Raw genomic sequence first — 24,106 nt, 5'->3', positions numbered from 1 at the left:
TGTAAGGTGTTTTTGTAACAAAACTTCCTTGGATCATTTCGGTGAAGTAGCGATCCTGACAACCACGGCAGAGAATCATGGAGTTTCTCCTATTGTTTTCAAAGAGGGTAACCTCACATCGCATTGCACTGCATGTGCCTAGCATTCAAAACAATGGGAGATGCGATGCAAGAGCACGCACTAGATTTTGACATGCCGGGTTTTTGCTTCTCAAGTCGCATCGAGGTGCTATGTGCGGAAAACAATTGCGTATGTGTATGACCTTATTCTAAAGAATGGGGTTCATATTCGTGCAAGATTTGTGTGTCTCGCAACGCACAAATCTCGCACAATTTTCTCGTCTGTGTGAAGGCAGCCTTAAAGAAACAATATCAGAAATTTTCTTTTGATTATTCATTTAAATTAGATAATGAAAAATGCTACATTTTACTAATCTGTTGTGATTTTCTGATTGTAGAATTTTTTATTCCATTGTCTATACATGACTATGGAGGCTGCCATCTTGCCTGAGCTGCATTTAACAGCATGTAGAGTATTTAGAAAATGCTTTACAGCAGCTTTATGGGCCATTCGCACAATGACAGGAGGGTACCCATTGACTTGTACGGGAGACTCTTCTGGACTTGCTCTGTGATCTGTGCAGAGGTCATTTTACGGGTAAAGAGAGTAGATTGTCACAGCTTATATCTATTGTGAGTGGTGGATACTGTGTTACCTAAATATAGGTGTTATCCACTGGCGTAACGATAGGGGATGCAGGGGATGTGGTTGCACCCGGGCCCAGGAGCCTTAGGGGGCCATAAGGCCTCTCTTTTTCATATAGGGAGCCCAGTACTATGGATAAAGCATTATAGTTGGGGGCCCTGTTACAGGTTTTGCATTGGGGTCCAGGAGTTTCAAATTATGTCTCTGTGTTAAGGGGTTAAGAGAAGTTGAGGGGCCCCAAGATAAACTTTTACACCCAGGCCCATGAGCCATTAGCTACACCCCTGGTGTTAGCCCTCAGTGTAATCCTGCCTGTGATGTTAGTGAGACGATTGCTGCAAAGATTTCTCTACAGATCAGGAAGTATCAGCCTATTAGGCTCTGTGTTCAGTGCAGAAAATGCAAGGTTTTAGGATTTAAGAAAATACAGATTGTGACAGCAAACTTTAAAAAATCACCCAAAAAGTTCTTACAAAATATGCTTAACACAAAAATATAATTTATATAATAGGTAGTTTTCTGATGACACCTTTCCTTTAATGATTTCTCCAACAGCTAATTGACATAAGTTGTTTCAATTAAATAGATAAGAATGGTTCACAAGTGCTTTGCCCAATAAATATCTGCACACAAAGCCTGGTTACTGACAAATCTGTTCTTCTCATGAAAGATAGTGTGAAGCATACCTCAATGCAAACAACTTTCTGAAGAGGCGAGCCTATAATCCCATGTGCTGTGGCTGTTGCACAGCAACAGTCCAGAAGTTCAGTGGGTGACAATCTGCTGTTGAATCCTCTCTAGGATGTTTCCCGTTTCCTGCAGATGATATTTGCAAGTCAGTCTTTGCATTTCCTTGCACTAGATGTTATATGCCTCTTCTGTGCCTTTTCCTACCTTAGACCTGCACTTATACATCTCCAGCATACTGCTCATGATTTGGAATGATCAATATACAGTAAGTATAGCTTCCTATAGGAAAGTATGGGCATATCGCATCTATGTCATGTCTGGACATCATGGGACATGTAGTTACCATTTTTACAAGCTATGAGTATATTTAACAAAGCTGCCAAAAAAGTGAGCTGCTGCTAATTAACTGTAAATTGAGAAACTATTGTGAAATTCACCAGCTATTCGACAGCTAGGCAGTATTTAATTACTTTACAAAGTCAGCCTTAACATTCACATATTTCTTCATGTACTGCAGCTGTTATCTGGAATGAGAAGGCATCAGATTTATGTCCTATTCATGGTTTTTGGATACCAACATCACGGGCATTTTAAAGGGGACCTGCCATGTTCAACATAGGGTCCAAACTGCAGGCAGCATGTTATAGAGCAGGAACAACTGAGCAGATTGATATATAGTTTTGTGCAAAAAAAACAACAAAACTGTATACTTTGTAACTTATAGAATTAAATATCTGCCCATTCTGGGTTTAGCCGTCCAGTGTGTGGCGCTATTAGTGATTAGCACCTGTGTATCATACAAGGAAGACTGTCAATCACTAATAGTACTGCCCACTGGACTCCGAAACCCAGAATAGGTAAATAATTCCATAAATTACAATTTATACTAAATCTTTTTGCACAAAACTATATATCAGTCAGTTTGGGCCGCTCCTGCTCTATAAACCGCTGCCCTGTGATTCCAATGCATGAACAACATGACAGGTTCCCTTTAATGGTGCCTAGTAGTGGTTGTCACTCTTGGAAATCTATCAATTCTAATGGCCCATTTACACTGCCCAATCATTGGACACAAACCTCTCTCCTAACATTTGATCGCCCAACAGTTGGGCTGTGTAAATGAGCCCACAATCAGCCAAGGAATGAGCAAACACTTTTTCATAGTCTGATCATTGACTTTCAGTGAGTGGAAAAATGTCTGCTGATTGTCTGTACATCTCCATGTTTGAACAGGAAGATGTACAGCTGGCCTATTGGAACAAAAAAGTGTACCAACGATTGTTCATGGAACAATTCTTGGCCCATGTAAACAAAAGCAAACAAGCAAAGATATGAAACTGACAATAAGTGGACCTAATGTTACATTTAGACGGAAGGATTATCGTTCAGAAAATCTTTCAAGTGAGCAAAACTGAATGATCATTCAGTTTAAACTCAGCCAATGACTGAATGACAAACGAGACTCGTGCACTCCCATTCGTCGCTCAGTTTCAGTCAGCATAATAATCAGCACCTCTTCATGCACTTATCGTGTTGTTTAAACTCTGAACGATTAGTGCAGGAGAACTGCATGATTCTCAATGAGACTCATTCAGTCTAAACACGCTACCCAAGCGAGGATGAACCTGTGATGACATCACCAGCTCGTTCGATCGGGCAAACAAGAATCATTTCTTCTCTTCTTTTCATAATGTATCCCTGAAACTGACCCTTCCATCAGACACCACTGTCCTTGAAGATCCCTAATGGAAACCCTGTCTCAAATACTGACCCTGATAAATTATAGGGGGCACTAAGACCCAAATATAAGAAAAAAAAGTAGAGAACTATGAAGCAAGACAAGACAGATACAGACAGAAAAAGAGCAAAGAAAACCAACTGCACAAGGCTAAGAAGCAAGAACTTGACTTGAAATAGCCACTGGAAAAATACTACCCTGACAAGAAACAAACTATGGTTAACATCACATACATATGACAAGGCATATATTGTGTATATATATGTATGCCTCTTCAGATCTATTTCATTATGCCTGAGGAAGAACCCTGAGTAGGTCTGAAAGCTTGCTGTAACATTGTCTATTTTTGTTAGCCATTAAAAGGTATCATATCTACAATATTACTTGGTTTCTCTTACTGGAAACAATCACATTTTATTGTATAGACTTTGTGGAAAAAGTAAGCTTTTGGGAAGGGAATGAATACATTGAACACATCTCATACCAAAGGCATTCATAATTATTCATAATTGAAAGTGGCTCAACCAACCTTTCTTGTAGACATTAGGATTAAAGAAGACCTTTTCTTGTGCATTTACATTACTGAAACCAGGGCAGACTGGATAAACGGTCTCATCTCCCAGTAGTTTTGCTACTAATACTCTTGTTCTACACACTGCTGTGCCTATTAACATATTTGTAATTTCGGTATCTCTAATTAACCTCGACTATCTGAATATATCTCGCTTTAGCTCATGTTTGTGGTTTTGCAATGCAAGATTTCCTCTCTCTCCTTTATGTTGCTTTGATTTGCCCAAAACTACTACTATTAATATGATAATAACCATCTTCAGCAATTATCGTGTTGTGCTGATCAAAGTTCTAAATACAAATAAACTAGAAGAAAGATGGTAAGGAAGAATAGATATACGGTACAATAGAGAACAAAGTACACACAGAGGAAACAATCCTGCTTCAAAGGCTTTACAATCTGTACCACTGACCCAGCAAGCAGTGATTGCCTTGTAAACAACCATTAAGTATAAAGAAAGCAGATGCACCAGAGATATGTCTTGAAGTTGTGAAGTGTATAGCGAGACAAGGGTATCCCGGTTTTGAAGGACAGATGAGTTAAGTGGTGCACAAACAGACTCACAAGGACAAGACAGCTAAATTGCAGTTCATTAAGTCAACCACTCCATTAGTTGGAGCAGACTGGCTCCCGAGTCTCAGTCATTAGCAATTACAAAGATGGAGAAAAGTGTAATATTATTGTGTGTGTGGATACGGAACAAATATCAGTCCGACCTATGTTGAGTATTTTTATAGATTGTCACTTTATTAAATGCACGGCTCCAGAGAGAGTTAAATACCCCCAGTTGAACATCTGGGAAAGCCCTTTTTTTCAGAGGGATTGCACCAGATTACAAAAAAGCCAGTTGGCGTCAGCTGGATTTCTGTGATAAATACTGTCCTCAATTTACTCCAGTTTTGACTAAATCTTAAGGAGGTAAAATGTTGTGTACTGCATCTACTCACAATGATTTATTTTGGGTTTTTTTTCACTCCCTTTTACAAGTAATGTACAGTTGCAGAAAAAAAAGTGAGCGAACCCTTTGGAGTTACCTGGTTTTCTGCATTGATGACTGATTGTTCTTAATGTCACAATTATAGACAAACACAATCTACCTTAACTATCGTGTTTCTCCAAAATTAAGACCTATCCTGAAAATAAGCCCTACCCCGGCTTTTTGAGATTTTCGGGGAGGCTTGAAATACAAGTTTAAAAAAAGCAATACATTACCTAGCAGGCTTGGTCCCAGTCCTCCCGCTGCTCTCCGGAGCTTCAGCGATCTTTGGCTCAGTTGCTGCAGTCCTCAGCCAGCCACAGAAGATCGCTTCCTGGTTATGGGATTCATAAATCCAACGTCCAGGAAGCGATGGCTCTAATTGTTCTCAAGTGCTGCATTAATTGACTGAGCAGTGCTCAGGAACCAATCACAGCCATTCGCGTTGCGGAGCCAGGATTTATGAATTGGCTGAGCTGCAGCATGGATTGTCCAATTCATAAATGCCACCTCCACAATGGCTGTGATTAGTTCTTGAACACTGCTTAGCCAATCAAGGCAGCGCTGGATGAAGCAATCACAACTATCACACTGGTTCATCAAGCGCTGCATTGATTGGCTGAGCAGCGTCCAAGAACCAATCAGAGCTATTGCTTCCTGGAGGAAAGATTTATGAATCCCGTAACCATAAAGTAATCTTCTGTGGCTGGCCGAGGACTGCAGAATGCCTGCTGGAGCTCCAGATAGCAGCAGAAGTGATGCGGACCGAGTTTGCTAAGTAAGTATAATAATACATCCCCCAGAAATAAGACCTAGTCCCTATTTTGGGGCAAAAATTAATATAAGACAGGGTCTTATTTTTGAGGAGACACGGTAATAATACAAAAACAGTTGTACCCTTTAGGTTTTGAGGAAATTATGTTAGCATCCACAGTGCAGTAAGAAAAGTAAGTGAACCTATGTGTTGATGACTTCTCTAATTTTGCAAAAGATGTTTTGATTAAGGAGATAAGATTTGCCAATTAAATAAAGGCACACAAAGTCTGGTTACTGACATATCTGTTCTTCTCAAGAAAGATTGGTTAATGTGAACAATGCCTCTATAATGGGGGTCCCGTTGTTCCTGTCCTGTTTCTTGCTTTATACTGTGTTGTCTAGCCATTATAATGTTCTATAGATAGATATATAGGTATGTGGGTCAATGTTGACCTCCTGTGGTAATTGTAGCAATTGTTCCTTTGTTCTAGTGTAATACTCTTGTTTAAATGTTGATTGGCCGGTGTTGGTCACGTGGAGGTGCACGCTGGCGAGGTCGCACAGGTCCTTTACATAAAAAGCATCATGATTAGAGATGAGCGAGCGTACTCGGAAAAGCACTACTCGCTCGAGTAATTTGCTTTATCTGAGTATCGCTGTGCTCGTCCCTGAAGATTCGGGTGCCGGCACGGAGCGGGGAGCTGCAGGGGAGAGCGGGGAGGAACGGAGGTAAGATCTTTCTCTCCCTCTCTCCCGCCCGCTCTCCCCTGCTCCCCGCTGCGACTCACCTGTCAGCCGCAGTGGCACCCGAATCTTCAGGGACGAGCACAGCGATACTCGGATAAAGCAAATTACTCGAGAGAGTAGTGCTTTTCCGAGTACGCTCGTTCATCTCTAATCATGATGCCTAAGGTGTCAAAGCGTCAGCACAAAAGGCCTACAAAAGAGTCTACAAACTGCAAAACCCTTTACTACCAGAAAAACACTGAACAACAATAGTGTTCATGGAAGGACACCACAAAGAAAGCTGCTGTCATAAAAAAAAATCATTTTGGCCCATCTCAAGTTTGCACAAGACCAGAAGGATGTTCCACAATGCTTCTGGGAAAATGTTCTATGGTCAGATGAAACAAACGTAGAAGTTTTAGGCACAAATGTCCCTCTCTCATCCTCATGAGGGGTGAAGTGATCCCGCAGTGAGAATGAAAGGGGGACATAAGAATAGGTGCTGGTCTAAGAGGTGAGACCACCACTGATCAGACTTTTATCATTTATCCTATGGTCAGGTGATAAAAGTGGTACGACCAAACTAGAGAAGTGGTGGCTGAAGGCAGCCAAAATATTATTATTATTTAAATATGTAATCTACGACTACAAATTTAATGGCACGTCCTTAGAATAGACCATCAATATCAATTTGGTGGAGAAATTACTGTAGGCGCCCCCATGATCAGCTGATTATTTTGGCTCAGCTCCGCACCTATAGTAGTGGTTACACTTGGTATTACAGCTCAGAATAGTCCCATTGAAATGAATGAGACCAATCTAATATTGATGGCTTTTTCTATTCTCTTTAAGGGTGCGGGCAGACGAGCGTAGGCGTATTTACGTTCGCACGAGCGCAACGTATAATCGCCCGAGCGATCGTTTTTCACCGATCACGACCAGAGCTAGAAAGCGTATTTTCGTTTGTTCCTACTTTGCAAACGGTCTTTTCGGCGATCGAATATGCGTTGGCGCGTATTTTGGTCGCATATGTTCCGTTTTTTTTCGAATTGCCGTTTTTACGCGCCGTAAAATCGCCCATGTGAACGAATACATTCGAAACCATTGCCTCAGATGGTCACGTATATACGTTTGGTCGCAAAAACGCGCCGTTTATGCGCTCGTCTGCCCGCACCCTAAATTTGTAGAACCAGAAAATCCCTATTACTCTATAGCTGTGCTTTGTGAATTAAAGATGGCTTTTTGGAGGTCTGCATAAGAAAAAATATAGCTCCAAACTTACTATATTTTCCTACCGCATTACCTTCTATATTAATTACTGTCAAATTGTCTTGCTGAATCCCTTGCTCTTGTGCAATGAGAATTAGACCACAGAAACTAATAGTAAATCATGCCCTGCATTTAACGTTGAATGATGCGGCCATTTGAAGTGACAGTATTATGGACGCATTGTCACTATACCTCAGACATCACACCGGAGTGCAGAAGACTGATTGTAAGAGAGGAGCTTAGAAAGTAAGAACATTCCAAACTTTTTCTTATTTTGTCCAGATAGTTGGGGGTTTTGTGCTACAAAGTAACAACCAGAAAATAAAGTAATGTAAAAAGTAACAAAAGAAATAGTATCATGGAAGGTAAGGGCCCATGACATTTAATGTCCAGGGGCCAAGACAATTCTCAGCACGCCTCTGCAGTACATAAATGTTTGGAATGGCAGCGTCTGCCTGAATCTTGTAAAGTCCCAGCGTACAGATGAATATTATACAGAATATATATATAGTCTCATGGGTTTCTACGGCCCAAAACAGCAACCATGTTATCATTTAGTCTTTCTGTTGTTGTTGATTTAGATGCTGAATTTTATTTAGCCTTTGTAAATATTGCTTCCTGGAAAATTGCAAAATATATTGTGCGACAGTCGAGAGAGTAATTGCAAACTATAGCAAAAAGTCAGAAAATCCTGAGATTTCTTATTACAACTGTCTTGACAAACAGCTCTCTGCTGACAAGAGAAGTAACCCCAATTTGGAATAGGCTTTCAGGCCACCCTCTTGCAGAAATTGCATTTAACTTGTTATTATGGAAAATACTTTGGCACATCTCAGCACAGCAAATCTATTAGGCCCTGCTATACAGGTGAAAATACAGGGAGGATGTGTGCCAAGCGATCACTTCACATTGCTGTGCTTAAAATATGTTGACAAAAGTAGGTAAAATGACTCTTCAGTTTAAAAGGAATTACGATAGAAAAAAAAGTTCAAGTACTGTCTAGAAAACTGCAAGGTAGGTCAAACAGATACTTAAAGGCATGCTATTATGTTCTTATTATTATGTGATTGTGCAAACCTAAGTATTCCTTTCTCTGCACTTCACATTCCGCACATATTCAGGCATCAAATCAATGTCGAAACAGCAAAGTATCTTCCATCTATTGTCAAGTAGACTAACATAGTATGAACTGTCTATTGTCGTTAACAAGACTGACTAAGTAGTCACAATGGCTTGCATATAAGTACCTAAACCAATACTGTAGCTTAGCATTGTACCATTATATTATGTTCATTCTTGGTTTAAAAGTCTTAGGTTGAGATGAGTGAACCAAACCTGTAGAACCCATATTCGGGTCAAAGTTTAAAAGTTTTGTTCGGCAAGGACTCAAACCATAAGTGGTTCATTTCAGCCGAACTGATGGTGGTTCAATGGATGTAGCGCAGTGGTTAGCCTTGTCAACTTGCAGTGCTGGGGGCCCAGGTTCGAATTTGACCACATACAACATCTGTATGGAATTGGAAAACACTATGCAGATGTTGTCTTTGGCCAAGTTTGAACCTAGGACTCCAGCGCTGTGCCATCGTGTCTATTCTCTGGAGGAAAAGGACAAGAAACACAAAGGAAACCTACAAACCCCATGCAGATGTGACCCTAGGACTCCAGCACTGCAAGGCAAGAGTGCTAACCATTAAACCACCATGCTCCTTTTTCCTTCTCCAGGGGAGGAGAAGAAACATAAAGAGTAAATACAAACGCCATACAGATGTTGTCCAGTTTCTTTTCAAAATTATTTGGACCAAACTGAACTTTTTGCCGAAATTCGGTGAATTGGCCAAACAGAACTTTTGAGAAGTTTGTTCATCTGAATTCATAGGACTTAATGCGAGTGCTAAAACATATCAATTAGCTGGCACACAAGTAGATGCATACTTCTGATTTAGGGAAACATGAAGACTGCACAAATGTTTAATCTTAAAAAAGTATCTGCATGGCTATATAGAATGACATCAAATTTAGCAGTAATAACACATTAAATTAAATCTCCACTTTTTCTTATCATGTCATTTTAATTAAAAATTTCTGTACTGATTAATGTTTTGACAAATTTTTATAGTAGTCTAAGCTACCTTTTCTGATTCAAAACTGCAAATCCCTTGTGTTGATATAAGAGAAGTAATGCATCAAACTTATTAAAAGGGGGTTTTCTGTGACTAAACTATTAATGAGCTATCCTCAAGAGTAGTGTTGAGCAAACCAAACCAGCAGAACCCTGTATCAGGTCGAACTTTGCTAAAAGTTTAGTTTGGCATGAACCCTAACGTAACTTTTAGCAAAGTTCTACTCAAAACAGGGTTCTACTGGTTCGGTTGACTCTACACTGGTCCTGAACACTGGTGTATAAAACTGGTTCAGTCCGATATAGTTCAAAACCAACTGAAATTTCATCAAAACGCATAAAACTAGTGTATAATACTGTCTCTACTCTTAAGCTGTGTTATACACTAGTTTTAAGGGTTTTGATTAAATTTCAGTTCGTTTTGAACTATATCGGACTGAACCAAACGTTTGCAGAGGGCCAGCAAACCGGCCAATCTAAACTTTTCAAAAGTTAGCTCATCACTACTCAGGAGCACAGCATAAAAGACTGCTCTGTGTATGAGTTGAGTTTTTACTGCAGACAGGATACAGAGCAGGGAGGGCCCGGTAGGAGAGGGGAAATCAGGATATGTCTCTTGCATAAAATGACCTAAAAAATTGAGACTATTTCATCAAAACTAGAGATGAGTGAGCATACTCGTTAAGGACTAATACTCGAGCGAGTATCGTCCTTTTCGAGTATCTGCCTGCCCGTCAGCAAAGATTCGGGTGCCGTCGGAGGGCGGCTGGGGAGAGCGGTGCGGAACGGGGGGGGGGGGGGGGTACTCTGTCTCTCTCCCCCCCACTCCTCCCTCCTCACTCCTGCAACCCACTGCTCACTCGCCCACAGTAAGATGCATTTACTGTACTTTAAATATCTCGTGTTGAAGAACATTTAGATTTTTTTATTTCTGAATTGTTTGGGAGGAAGACTTGCTTCATGAGATGCGGCAAAAAATAAAACCATGTTCACATGGGGTTAACTTACTGAGGATGAAACTAAAGTAAGTTTGCATCGAAATCCATAAGGCAATCATACGCATGGGTTTCTTCTAAGTACTCTAGTTCCTTCCCAAACTCCAAAAACACACTGATGAGTTAACTGGCGTCTTATGAAATTGGCCTGTGGGTGTTTGAGATTACAAATTAGATTGCAAGCTCCACTGGGGAAAGGGAATGATGTGAGTTCTGAAAATCTCTGTACAGTGCTGTGGAATACAGTAATGTGCAAAAATATTAGGCAGGTGTGGAAAAAATGCTGCAATTGTAAGAATGCTTTCAAAAATAGAAGTGTTGATAGTTAATTTTTCTCAACTAAGAAAATGCAAAGTGAATGAACAAAAGAGAAATCTAAATCAAAACAACATCAATTCTTCTAGGTACACTTGCACAATTCAGGATCTGTGTAGGGGTATAGTTAGGGGTATGATTAACCAATTGTACCAAATAGGTGATAATGATCATCATTTTCATATGTAGGTTGAAATACAGTCATTAACTGAAACACAAAAAATTGTTAAAAAAAGGGTGGGTGAAGCACAGCCAAACTCTGCTATAAAGGTGAGGTTATGGAAGACAGTTTCATGTCTTCAGTCATACACCATGGCAATACTGAGCACAGCAACAAGGCATCAGGTAATTATACTGCATCAACAAGGTCTCCCCCGGGCAAAGATTTCAAAGCAGACTGGGGTTTCAAGATGTGTTGTTTAAGCTCTTTTGAAGAAGCACAAAGAAGCAGGCAATGTTGAGGACCGTAGATGCAATGGTTGGCCCAGGAAACTTAGTGCAGCAGATGAAAGACACATCATACTTACTTCCCTTAAAATCAGAAGATGTCCAGCAGTGCCATCAGCTCAGAACTGGCATAAACCAGTGGGACCAGGTACACCCATCTACTGCTCAGAGAAGTCTGACCAGAAGTGGTCCTCATTAGAGATGAGCGAGCATACTCGTCCGAGCTTGATGCTCATTCGAGTATTAGGGTGTTCGAGACGAGCACCACGCGATGTTCGAGTTACTTTCACTTTCATCTCTGAGACGTTAGCGCGCTTTTCTGGCCAATAGAAAGACATGGAAGGCATTACAACTTCCTCCTGTGATGTTCCAGCCCTATACCACCCCCCTGCAGTGAGTGGCTGGGGAGATCAGGTGACACCCGAGTATTAAAATCTGCCCCGCCCGCGGCTCGCCACAGATGCATTCTGACAGAGATCAGGGACAGTGCTGCTGATGCTGCTGCTGCTATAGGGAGAGCGTTAGAAGTTATATTAGGCTTCAAGAACCCCAACGATCCTTCTTAGGGCCACATCTGACCGTGTGCAGTACTGTTGAGGCTGCTGTGAGCAGTGTTGCACTTTTTTTTATTTTTTATATCGGGCGTGCAGAGCACTGCGTCCTCAGTCTGCAGTCGATGTACAGAGTATAAGGCCAGTACTGGTGACGCAGGGACAGTGGTACAGGGAAAGAGATATACAGGCTATATAGGCAGTGGGCTTTTTCAAAAAAATTGGGGAAAAATTGTATATTTGGGCTGCCTGTGACCGTCTTCAGTGTACTGCTGGGGGTAGTAGTCCTAATTAATACGCAGCTAAGCGTTACAGCAGGCTTGACTGCTTCTGCGCTGTGAATTCCACTAGCTGAGTCATACGCACCTACGTCACAGTGCAGGCGTGCGCAAAATTGTTTGCTGGCTCTGCTGTCTCCGTTACATCACCGCCGTCATCCCGCCAGAGGGAAACAGTATACATAATATACGCTGCCTACAGTATCTGTCTGCTGTGCCAGCTCTGCATTTAGAAAAATAGAAGCAAAATACTTAGGGCCTACTAGTGGCCTTTGGCCACTTCACTGCTTCTGCGCTGTGAATTCCACTAGCTGAGTCATACGCACCTACGTCACAGTGCAGGCGTGCGCAAAATTGTAAGCTGGCTCTGCTGTCTCCGTTACATCACCGCTGTCATCCCGCCAGAGGGAAACAGTATACCTAATATACGCTGCCTACAGTATCTGTCTGCTGTACCAGCTCTGCATTTAAAAAAATAGAAGCAAAATACTTAGGGCCTACTAGTGGCCTTTGGCCACTTGACTGCTTCTGCACTGTGAATTCCACTAGCTGAGACATACGCACCTACGTCACAGTGCAGGCGTGCGCAAAATTGTTTGCTGGCTCTGCTGTGCGTTCCGTAAGTGAAGTCAGCCTCCAACCACAGGCCAATAAGTGGCACATTTAATTACAGCATTCTGCTTCTGCTCTACTCGTAATACACCATGCTGAGGGGTAGGGGTAGGCATAGAGGACGTGGACGCGGGCGAGGACGCGGAGGCCCAAGTCAGGGTGTGGGCACAGGCCGAGCTCCTGATCCAGGTGTATCGCAGCCGACTGCTGCGGGATTAGGAGAGAGGCAAATTTCAAGGGTCCCCAGATTCATCTCACAATTAATGGGTCCACGCGGTAGACCTTTATTAGAAAATGAGCAGTGTGAGCAGGTCCTGTCATGGATGGCAGAAAGTGCATCCAGCAATCTATCGACCACACAGACTTCTATGCCGTCCACTGCTGCAACTCTGAATCCTCTGGCTGCTGCTCCTCCTTCCTCCCAGCCTCCTCACTCCATTACAATGACACATTCTGAGGAGCAGGCAGACTCCCAGGACCTGTTCTCGGGCCCCTGCCCAGATTGGGCAGCAATGGTTCCTCTCCCACCACAGAAGTTTGTCGTGACCGATGCCCAACCTTTGGAAAGTTCCCGGGGTCTGGGGGATGAGGCTGAGGACTTCCGGCAACTGTCTCAAGAGCTTTCAGTGGGTGAGGAGGACGATGACGATGAGACACAGTTGTCTATCACTCAAGTAGTAGTAATTGCAGTAAGTCCGAGGGAGGAGCGCACAGAGGATTCGGAGGAAGAGCAGCTGGACAATGAGGTGACTGACCCCACCTGGTTTGCTAAGCCTACTGAGGACAGGTCTTCAGAGGGGGAGGCAAGTGCAGCAGCAGGGCAGGTTGGAAGAGGCAGTGCGGTGGCCAGGGGTAGAGGCAGGGCCAGACAGAATAATCCACCAACTGTTTCCCAAAGCGCCCCTTCGCGCCATGCCACCCTGCAGAGGACACAGGCACTACCGTCTCCCAGCCTGCACCCACACCCTCACCTCCGCTGTCCTCGGCCCCATCCAGCAATGTCTCTCAGCACAGCGTCCAGCCATCGCTAGTGCAACTGTTTGAGCGCAAGCGCAAGTACGCCGCCACGCACCCGCACGCTCAAGCGTTAAACGTGCACATAGCCAAATTGATCAGCCTGGAGATGCTGCCGTATATGCTTGTGGAAACGGAGGCTTTCAAAAACATGATGGCAGCGGCGGCCCCGCGCTACTCGGTTCCCAGTCGCCACTACTTTTCCCGATGTGCTGTCCCAGCCCTGCACGACCACGTCTCCCGCAACATTGTACGCGCCCTCACCAACGCAGTTACTGCCAAGGTCCACTTAATAACAGACACGTGGACAAGCACAGGTGGGCAGGGCCACTATATCTCCCTGACGGCACATTGGGTGAATTTAGTGGAGGCTGGGACCGAGTCAGAGCCTGGGACCGCTCACGTCCTACCCACCCCCAGAATTGCGGGCCCCAGCTCGGTGCTGGTATCTGCGGCGGTGTATGCTTCCTCCACTAAACCACCTTCCTCATCCTCCTTCTCCTACGCAACCTCTGTCTCGCAATCAAGATGTGTCAGCAGCAGCACGTCGCCACCAGTCAGTGTCGCGCGGGGTGGCAGCACAGCGGTGGGCAAGCGCCAGCAGGCCGTGCTGAAACTACTCAGCTTAGGAGAGAAGGGGCACACGGCCCACGAACTGCTGCAGGGTCTGACAGAGCAGACCGACCGCTGGCTTTCGCCGCTGAGCCTACAACCGGGCATGGTCGTGTGTGACAACGGCCGTAACCTGGTGGCGGCTCTGCAGCTCGGCAGCCTCACGCACGTGCCATGCCTGGTCCACGTCTTTAATTTGGTGGTTCAGCGCTTTCTGAAAAGCTACCCACGCTTGTCAGACCTGCTCGGAAAGGTGCGCCGGCTCAGCACACATTTCCACACGTCCAAGACGGACGCTGCCACCCTGCGGACCCTGCAACATCGGTTTAATCTGCCAGTGCACCGACTGCTGTGTGACGTGCCCACTCGATGGAACTCTACGCTCCACATGTTGGCCAGGCTCTATGAGCAGCGTAGAGCTATAGTGGAATACCAACTCCAACATGGGCGGCGTAGTGGGAGTCAGCCTCCTCAATTCTTTACAGAAAAGTGGGCCTGGTTGGCAGACATCTGCCAGGTCCTTGGAAACTTGGAGGAGTCTACGCAGATGGTGAGCGGCGATGCTGCAATCATTAGCGTCACCATTCCTCTGCTATGCCTCTTGAGAAGTTCCCTGCAAAGCATAAAGGCAGACACTTTGCGCTCGGAAACGGAGGCGGGGGAAGACAGTATGTCACTGGATAGTCAGAACACCCTCATGTCTATATCTCAGCACGTTGAGGAGGAGGAGGAGGAGGGGGGAGGGGCATGAGGAGGAGGGGGAAGTGACAGCTTGGCCCACTGCTGAGGGTACCCATGCTGCTTGCCTGTCATCCTTTCAGCGTGTATGGCCTCAGGAGGAGGAGGAGGAGGAGGAGGAGGATCCTGAAAGTGATCTTCCTAGTGAGGACAGCCATGTGTTGTGTACAGGTACCCTGGCACACATGGCGGACTTCATGTTAGGATGCCTTTCTCGTGACCCTCGCGTTACACGCATTCTGGCCACTACGGATTACTGGGTGTACACACTGCTTGACCCACGGTATAAGGAGAACCTTTCCACTCTCATACCTGAAGAGGAAAGGGGTTCGAGAGTGATGCTATACCACAGGACCCTGGCGGACAAACTGATGGTAAAATTCCCATCCGACAGCGCTAGTGGCAGAAGGCGCAGTTCCGAGGGCCAGGTAGCAGGGGAGGTGCGGAGATCAGGCAGCATGTACAGCGCAGGCAGGGGAACACTCTCCAAGGCCTCTGCCAGCTTTATGGCTCCCCAGCAAGACTGTGTCACCGCTCCCCAGTCAAGGCTGAGTCGGCGGGAGCACTGTAAAAGGATGGTGAGGGAGTACGTAGCCGATCGCACGACCGTCCTCCGTGACGCCTCTGCCCCCTACAACTACTGGGTGTCGAAGCTGGATACGTGGCCTGAACTCGCGCTGTATGCCCTGGAGGTGCTTGCTTGTCCTGCGGCTAGCGTCTTGTCAGAGAGGGTGTTTAGTGCGGCTGGGGGAATCATCACGGATAAGCGTACCCGCCTGTCAACCGACAGTGCCGACAGGCTTACACTCATAAAGATGAACAAAGCCTGGATTTCCCCAGACTTCTTTTCTCCACCAGCGGACAGCAGCGGTACCTAAAAAATACATAGGCTGCACCCGCGGATGGAAGCATCGTTCTCTATCACCATCAAAAACAGGGACCTTTTAGCTTAATCAATCTGTGTATTATATTCATCCTCCTCCTCCTGCTCCTCCTCCTGAAACCTCACGTAATCACGCCGAACGGGCAATTTTACTTAGGCCCACAAGGCTCAGTCATATGACTTTAGTGAACAATGTTTATACGTTTCAATTCTCATTAAAGCGTTGAAACTTGCACCTGAACCAATTTTTATTTTAACTGGGCTGCCTCCAGGCCTAGGTACAAATTAAGCCACATTAACCAAAGCGATTAATGGGTTTCACCTGCCCTCTTGGTTGGGCATGGGCAATTTTTCTGAGGTACATTAGTACTGTTGGTACACCAATTTTTTTGGGCCCTCGCCTACAGTGTAATCCTAGTAATTTTTATGGGCTTCGCCTGCACTCATGGTACAGCAAGGTGTGTGGGGTTGGCCTACACTTTTGCTACATAAATGTAACTGGGGCCTTGTCTATACTGCAACTACTGAAATGTGAAAGAGACTGTTATCTCCCTAAACTGCTGCAACGGGAATGTTACTGTGGCCTGTCTTGACTGCTACTACTACTGAAATGGAACTAATACTGTGCTCCCCCTATACTGCTGCTTCGGAATTGTTACTGGGGCCTGTCTTGACTACTACTACTACTGAAATGGAACTAATACTGTGCTCCCCCTATACTGCTGCTAGTGATATGTTACTGGGGCCTGTCTAGACTGCTACTACTACTGAAATGGAACTAATACTGTGCTCCCCCTATACTGCTGCTTCGGAATTGTTACTGGGGCCTGTCTGGACTGCTACTACTACTGAAATGGAACTAATACTGTGCTCCCCCTATATTGCTGCTAGTTATATGTTACTGGGGCCTGTCCCTAATGCTACTGCTGAAATGTTACTAATTCTGGGCTCTACCTATACCGCTGCTAATGCTATGTCACTGGGGTGTGGAAACGGAGGCTTCCCAAAGACATGATGGTGGCGAGGCCATTTCCCACCAACGCGGTTACTGTTAAGGTGCATATAACCACGGAAACGTGGAGAGGACACATAGTGCCTCAAAAACATCCCCCTCCTCCTCCAACAATGAAAACATTCTTGGCAAAAACCTTTGTATAGGTCCGTCTGGTGGCAGTCCAAGAATTTCACCTTTACCGACACAACAAGAGAGCCCCCCCCCACCATCCCCCCGCCACGGCCCACTTAATCCTGGCCGCATTCCGAAAACCAACTAAATAAAACCGCGTTACTAGGTCCGCAGTCGCCACCACATTCCCACCAACGCGGTTACTTTTAAGGTACATATTACCACTCTGACTGGGGCATGCACTGTGGGCCGAAGCACACTTGTATTGTATGTGACGTTAGCTCTGCTGAGCAGGGCACTGCAATGGGATACATTAATGTACCGCCGAAGCCCACCTGCATTTAATCTGACGTTAGCTCTGCTGTCCAGGGCACTGCAATGGGATATATTTATGTACCGCCGGTGGCTTCCTGGGACCCACCCATGCTGTCGGTCCACACGGAGTTGTGACTGCCTGTGTCTACTTATAAAGAACCCCAGTCTGACTGGGGCATGCAGTGTGGGCCGAAGCCCACCTGCATTAAACCTGACGTTACCTCAGCTGTGATGGGCAATGCAATGGGATATATTTATGTACCGCCGGTGGGTTCCAGGGAGCCACCCATGCCGTGGGTCCACAGGGACTTCACATTAGGGAGTTGTACCTGCCAGTGTCTATGTATTAAAAACCCCGGTCAGACTGGGGCATGCAGTGTGGGCCGAAGACCACCTGCATTTAATCGGACGTTACCTCAGCTGTGATGGGCAATGCAATGGGATATATTTATGTACCGCCGGTGGGTTCCAGGGAGCCACCCATGCTGTGGGTGGACACGGAATTCTCATTGCGGAGTTGTACCTGCCTGTGACTATTTATAAAAAACCCCGGTCTGACTGGGGCATGCAGACACCTTGACAGAATGAATAGTGTGTGGCACATGGGTTCCCCATTGCTATGCCCACGTGTGCAGCTCCTGATGGAGGTGGGACAGGATTGGATTTCTCATTGCTTCTGTACAGCATTGTGGGCTATCGTCCCGCCCCTTTTAAAGAGGGTCGCTGCCTGGCCGTGCCAACCCTCTGCAGTGTGTGCCTGCGGTTCCTCCTCATGGCAGACGCACTTATAAATAGACATGAGGGTGGTGTGGCTATGAGGCCAGCGTGTGGCATGAGTGCAGCTGAAGGCTGCGCAGGGACACTTTGGTGTGCACTGTGGACACTGGGTCGTGCGGGGGGGTTGGGCAGCATGTTACCCAGGAGAAGTGGCAGCGGAGTGTCATGCAGGCAGTGATTGTGCTTTGTTGGAGGTAGTGTGGTGCTTAGCTAAGGTATGCATTGCTAATGAGAATTTTTCAGAAGTAAAAATTGTTGGGAGGGGGGGCCCACTCTTGCCGCTATTGTGGCTTAATAGTGGGACCTGGGAACTTGAGATGCAGCCCAACATGTAGCCCCTCGCCTGCCCTATCCATTGCTGTGTCGTTCCCATCACTTTCTTGAATTGCCCAGATTTTCACAAATGAAAACCTTAGCGAGCATCGGCGATCTACAAAAATGCTCGGGTCGCCCATTGACTTCAATGGAGTTCGTTACTCAAAACGAACCCTCGAGCATCGCGAAAAGTTCATCCCGAGTAACAAGCACCCGAGAATTTTGGTGCTCGCTCATCTCTAGTCCTCATGGAAGCAATGTGGCCAAAAAGTCATACCTTTAATGCAGAAATAAGGTCTAGCAACTGAACTGTACACGGAAACATAAAGGGCTCATGCCCCCAACTGTGTTTTCACCGCGTTTCACATCATATGTGGTGCATTGCACCGATGTATTGTACGCAGCGAATGGAGTCAATAGACTTTCATTGATCCATGCACACCAGCAGGTGCACACTGCATGTCATTGCACACGAGAAATAAATTGCAGCATGCTCGATTTGTCTGCGTTTGTAAGCAGCATGAGCTCTGTACACTTGTATGGGCAGCGTATGATACGCTGTCCATGCGCAATACATTGTGTATGGGTAGCGTTTCCATATGCATTCCCACTCTGAACACACCGCGCATGTTTGTGTGATTCATGGGCCATATGCAGCCATACGCAGTCTCTGATGGCTCACTGCAGCAGCGCTTTATACATACGTCCGTGGGCAAGAGCCCACACTACCATACAGAGAAATGGCAGTAAGTGCTCTGGACTGAGGTCAAAATTGAAAATATTTAGATGAAACAGAAGGCAGTTTGTTCATTGAAGCACTGGAGAGCGGAACAATAATGAGTATCTGCAGGCAACAGTGAAGCATGATGGAGGTTCCCTGCAAGTTTGGGGGTGCATTTCAGCAACTGGAATTGGGGATTTGGTCAGGATTAATGGTGTCGCCAATGCTGAGAAATACAGGCAGATACTTATTCATCATGCAACACCATCAGGGAAGCGTCTGATTGGCTCCACGTTTATTCTGCAGCAGAACAACAACCCCAAATATCCAGCCAATGTCATTAACAACTATCTTCAGCATAAAGAAGAACAAGGAGTCTTGGAAGTGATGATATGGCCCCACAGACCCCTGATCTCCACATCATCTGAAGAGACAGAATGATTTGAGCAAGTCTACATCCACAGAAGATCTGTGGTTAGTTCTCCAAGATGCTTGGAACAACCACCCTGCTGAGTTCCTTCTAAAATTACATACAAGCGTACCTCGAAGAACTGAAGGTAAAGCGCGGTCACACCAAATACGCATGTGATTTAGATTTCTCTTTTGTTCATTCACTTTGCATTTTGTTAATTGACAAAATAAACTATCTATTTTTTAAGCATTCTTACTTTGCAGCATTTTTTCACACCTGCCTAAGACTTCTGCACAGTACTGTATGTTGGTGCAATACAAGCAACAGGGGATAAATGAGCTAAGCAACTGTATCCACAGCAAAGGCTGGAATCAATATTAACACTGTAGTTATTAAGCTCATATCAACTAGGCCACACAGTGGCGCCCACCCTGCAAATTGCTCTTATACCATGCCCACACAGCAGCTTCCATAAAGTAGTCCACTGATAAGTTCCCCTAGGCTTCTGAGTCTATGACTGTGATTTATTTTGATTCCGATTCCAAGGCTGAATTGTGTTCTCAGTTAACATTCATCCTAAAATGTACATATATAATTCATGCGCTGCCTATGCAGCTGCACGGGGGCCCTGTAGGCAAAGGGGTCCGTTGCTACTTTAAAAAGCAAATTGCAGGGCTTCCTACTGTGTCCCTGATAGCATGTAAAGGGCTGTTAAAGACGGCTCATAATTACTGGTCGATTGCAATCCATCAGAGAAATTGGCACAGTATTGAAAGACTTGCTCCAAAGCTATAACGAGCACCTCACTTAGCAAACTAGCTGCAATGTGACAAGGTGCCAAGTACTTTCCTTGCACTGTCTATGTCCGACCTTGTAGAAAATAATACAGATTTGAGCTGTTTTATGTTGCAGTAGCTACCGTATGTCGCTCTAGTTACAGTATCAATGCCCCTTTAATGTGTAACAGATTGTTGCAACTTCTCCGCTGAAAACTTGTAGACTCCAGTGTCAACCTGAGATCACCAATGACCATTAGGATGGTGCAATATCCTAAAGGATAGAAGCTCCAAACCTTGCTTGCTTATTAGAAGTTAACCCTTTCCAATCCACTGTCTGACGTCTAAAGACATTCTGATTGAAGGCTGTAGAGCTCCGATGTCGGAAGATGTCCGGCAGGGTATTCTTACTGTATATTACTGGCCGCTCTGTTGCCTCTCCAGCATGTCTTATATCGCAGTACTAGTTCTAGCCAGCATTGTATAATGGCAGAAGGAGAAAGCCCCCTAATAAACCCTGAATCCAAAATTGGATTGCAAAGGGTTAACATGGGCCCTAAGCAAATGCTAAATTCATCATTCAGCACTGGAATTAGATTCTTGCATTTTGCATACAAATTTGAGCGAAAACATGTAATGATGTCCAGTATGCAGTCTATATACATAATGGCATGTCATTAGACTCTGGGTCATTAGCAAAAAAAAGCTCAGTGGCTATGGAAGGGTTAAATGACATCAAAGTATTATGCACAAAAGCTTATATCAAACTTTTCCTTCAACTAAAGAGTCCACAAAACCTGCCATTATGGTAGGGAATATGCACTCCCCCGCCATGCAGATCTGTGTGGATTAACCTCAGAAGAGTAGTCCAGGATTCTAAAATTCTCAGTTTGTAGATTCAACTTTAGCGATTAGGAGTCAAGAGGATACATTAGCATTAAACTTAGCAAATCCTCTCAAAGCAACTGACAGCAGCGGCTTTCCTGTTTCCTCATTGCAAAGTCAATCTTGGGCAGAAAAAAAGCGCAGTTATACAAGATGTATCTGTGGCATGGCAGCTGGTTTAAAAGATAAACTTTATGGGGTGCATTAGAAGACTGTGCTTCAATCTGACATTAAAACGTGCAAGCGGCATTCACACGCTCCACACTGTGTTTCCAATGTGCACTTAAAGAGTAAGTCGCAACCAATATGTTATCTCATTCGGCTTCGGTTAAAAGTGAAAACAAGTTGCAGCAAAAATTGGTAAAATGCTTGATTCATTATTATCATGATATCATTGCGCTGAATCAAACTGCAGCAGCTAAAAAGTACTTGGCTGTAGTAGAGAAGGGCAGGACAAGCCACTTACTGAAAGAATGGTCTGCTCGTGGTGGAAAATGTTCTACAGTTTATTAGTGCCTGCTGTAATAACATTTTTGAGTAATTTTTTACACCCTATACGACTAAAGGTGGACAAACACATGATTAAAGTTGGTCAGACTGACGGTCTCGGTAGGACTGGCACACAATGTTCTGTGTATGGTGACCTTCCTGTCTCCTCTGATGGCAGATGTTGATGCATAGACATGGTGCATAGACATAGGGCATGGTGGATTTGTTTCCACAGGATATAAGCCACTGTCAGAGGTATCTGGCAGTGGTGTTACGTCCGACGGGTGCACCGAGCCCCAGCACGGATGCGTTGGATCCGTCACCCACAGATCTCACGCAAATGCGCACACGGAACACCAAAGGGACATTGAACTGCATACTGGACTCAGGGAGAGACATAATATAAGGACTGACAAACAGCCAAAGCACTCACCTTGCATACCCGCATGAATGACCAGATGAAAGAGCTATCATAACTACGAGGTATTAGTTAGTGGATTGGCCAAGTCACTTCAAGGGTCCTCATTGTCTTGCGGGCCCCTACTCTCTAACGAGACAACTACCCCCAGGAAACCTGCCTGCAAGCAGGGCGGTCTTCCCGATAAGGACGGCCCTGTGCTGGAACCTAAGGACCTAACTCACCCAGAGATGGTAAACAATCCACAGCAGGACAGGACACAGTTCACACCAACACTCTATGAATAGCATGCAACACAGAAAAGGATAGTTCATACACCTTGTCTGGCACATGCACAGATCCACAGAACACTACACTGTTCACACACATGTCTGGCAACCTGCACAGACAAGCACCACACTCATAAATGCATAACATTAGGGTAACAGGGAAATCCCACACAGAAACCCCACTCAGAGCTTACATGCAAACAGATAAACGTTTGCTAACACAAGTGTCCTCACACCAAGGGGAAAGAGTCAGACACCGTACTGACATACAGGGAACAGTGTCGGGCATCACCCATCTGCAGCACACATAAGACATCAGAAGTCTGGAGGCCATACCTGTAAAAGGGAAGGGGAGAAGGGGTCTGCATATGATACAGATGGGGATTACAGGTGTCCAGACTGTCCTCAGGGAAGGTGAGAGACACTACAGACTAGACATGCATAAAACCAAGCTCAGAGTGGGATTAACACAGAATGCATAAACATAATAAAACGACCCGCATTCTCTAGCAAGAGAAGCTGACATTTATGTGCAGCAGACCAGGGAGATTGACTGGAGAATACCACACCCAGCCAGCTCAATTGATCCTCACCTGTGAAGGTGTGCTCATGGAAACCTGTAGAACCACAGGTCCCAGTCACACAACCTAACAAGTGGCTTGATCATTCTCCTCATTGAAATAAGCATGCATGCTGGATAAAGCCAAGATCTATAGCTGTTGGCTGATAGTTATTACAAGTGTATGGCTAGCACAAATGGCGTCTTCCGAGATTAGAAAAAATGGATGCTTTGTTCTAGAAACCACTTTAAAAAGAACCTATCATCAGTTCGGCGACTACAAAATTAGTGTCAAAAATAATCCACAAAACGGGTGCATATAAAATACATCCAAAGCCTGATGAGTGGTTTTGGGTGGAAATATGGAAACCCTATTTCTCTATAGTATAGCAATGATACTGACACATCCTACATCTGTATTCAAAGGACAAAGCACAACAGAAGATGTAACCAAAAGCAACAATGTTGTAGCTATCTCTCTTCACTAAACTGTACTTCAAGGCCCATTACAGTCTAAAAGTTGCTATTGATTTGCTGAACACTGATTTTCTAAAATGGCCCCTTGTGTTTCTCTTCCTCTCTTGATGAGCTCCCACATTGCCAGTTAATGAAGCAAATGCTGCACTTGAAAACTAATTATTACAAACTTCTAGACTGGAGACATTTAACAAACGTACATCTGCAATATTTTTAAGACTCTTACCATGTGTCAAATGGGGCTGTAACAGGTTGGGATCCTCTAGTTTTGCACAGATGATGCATCAAGATAGCTTTAAGAAGTTACACAATTCCACATTAAAAAGTGTTATTGGCATTGGAATACCGACAGCTGAGGACATACGGCACACCCATGACCACCATGGAGGACAATTCACTCTCATTCACATATGTTTAGTAAAATGCCACCTTGTGGTAGAAGTATTTAGTACTGTCATTTGCCTAAATCATATTTTGTTACTAGGAAGGGCAAAACTCTTTTCTAAATACCCTATTTAGCAATTTTTGAATTAAAGGGGTTTTCCAAGTTATTACTTATATATAGTATTGAG

At 44.8% G+C, this 24,106-nt stretch overlaps 1 long non-coding RNA gene across 1 annotated transcript in view; it reads right to left on the bottom strand.

The window, feature by feature from the left end:
• LOC136624656 (uncharacterized) overlaps positions 1-23,858 on the bottom strand; it is a 32,249-nt gene extending 8,391 nt beyond the window's left edge. The window contains exons 1-2 of the long non-coding RNA XR_010792371.1: positions 23,761-23,858; positions 1,392-1,521 (exon numbers count right to left, since the gene is read on the bottom strand). This is a non-coding gene — a long non-coding RNA (uncharacterized lncRNA). The remainder of the gene's footprint in view (positions 1-1,391; positions 1,522-23,760) is intronic.
• Positions 23,859-24,106: the final 248 nt, after the last annotated feature.

The sequence above is a fragment of the Eleutherodactylus coqui genome, chromosome 4, assembly GCF_035609145.1.
Source record: "Eleutherodactylus coqui strain aEleCoq1 chromosome 4, aEleCoq1.hap1, whole genome shotgun sequence".
NCBI lineage: Eukaryota > Metazoa > Chordata > Amphibia > Anura > Eleutherodactylidae > Eleutherodactylus > Eleutherodactylus coqui.
The sequence above is the reverse complement of the archived record's forward strand: the minus strand, read 5'-3'. Positions and strand labels throughout refer to the sequence as shown.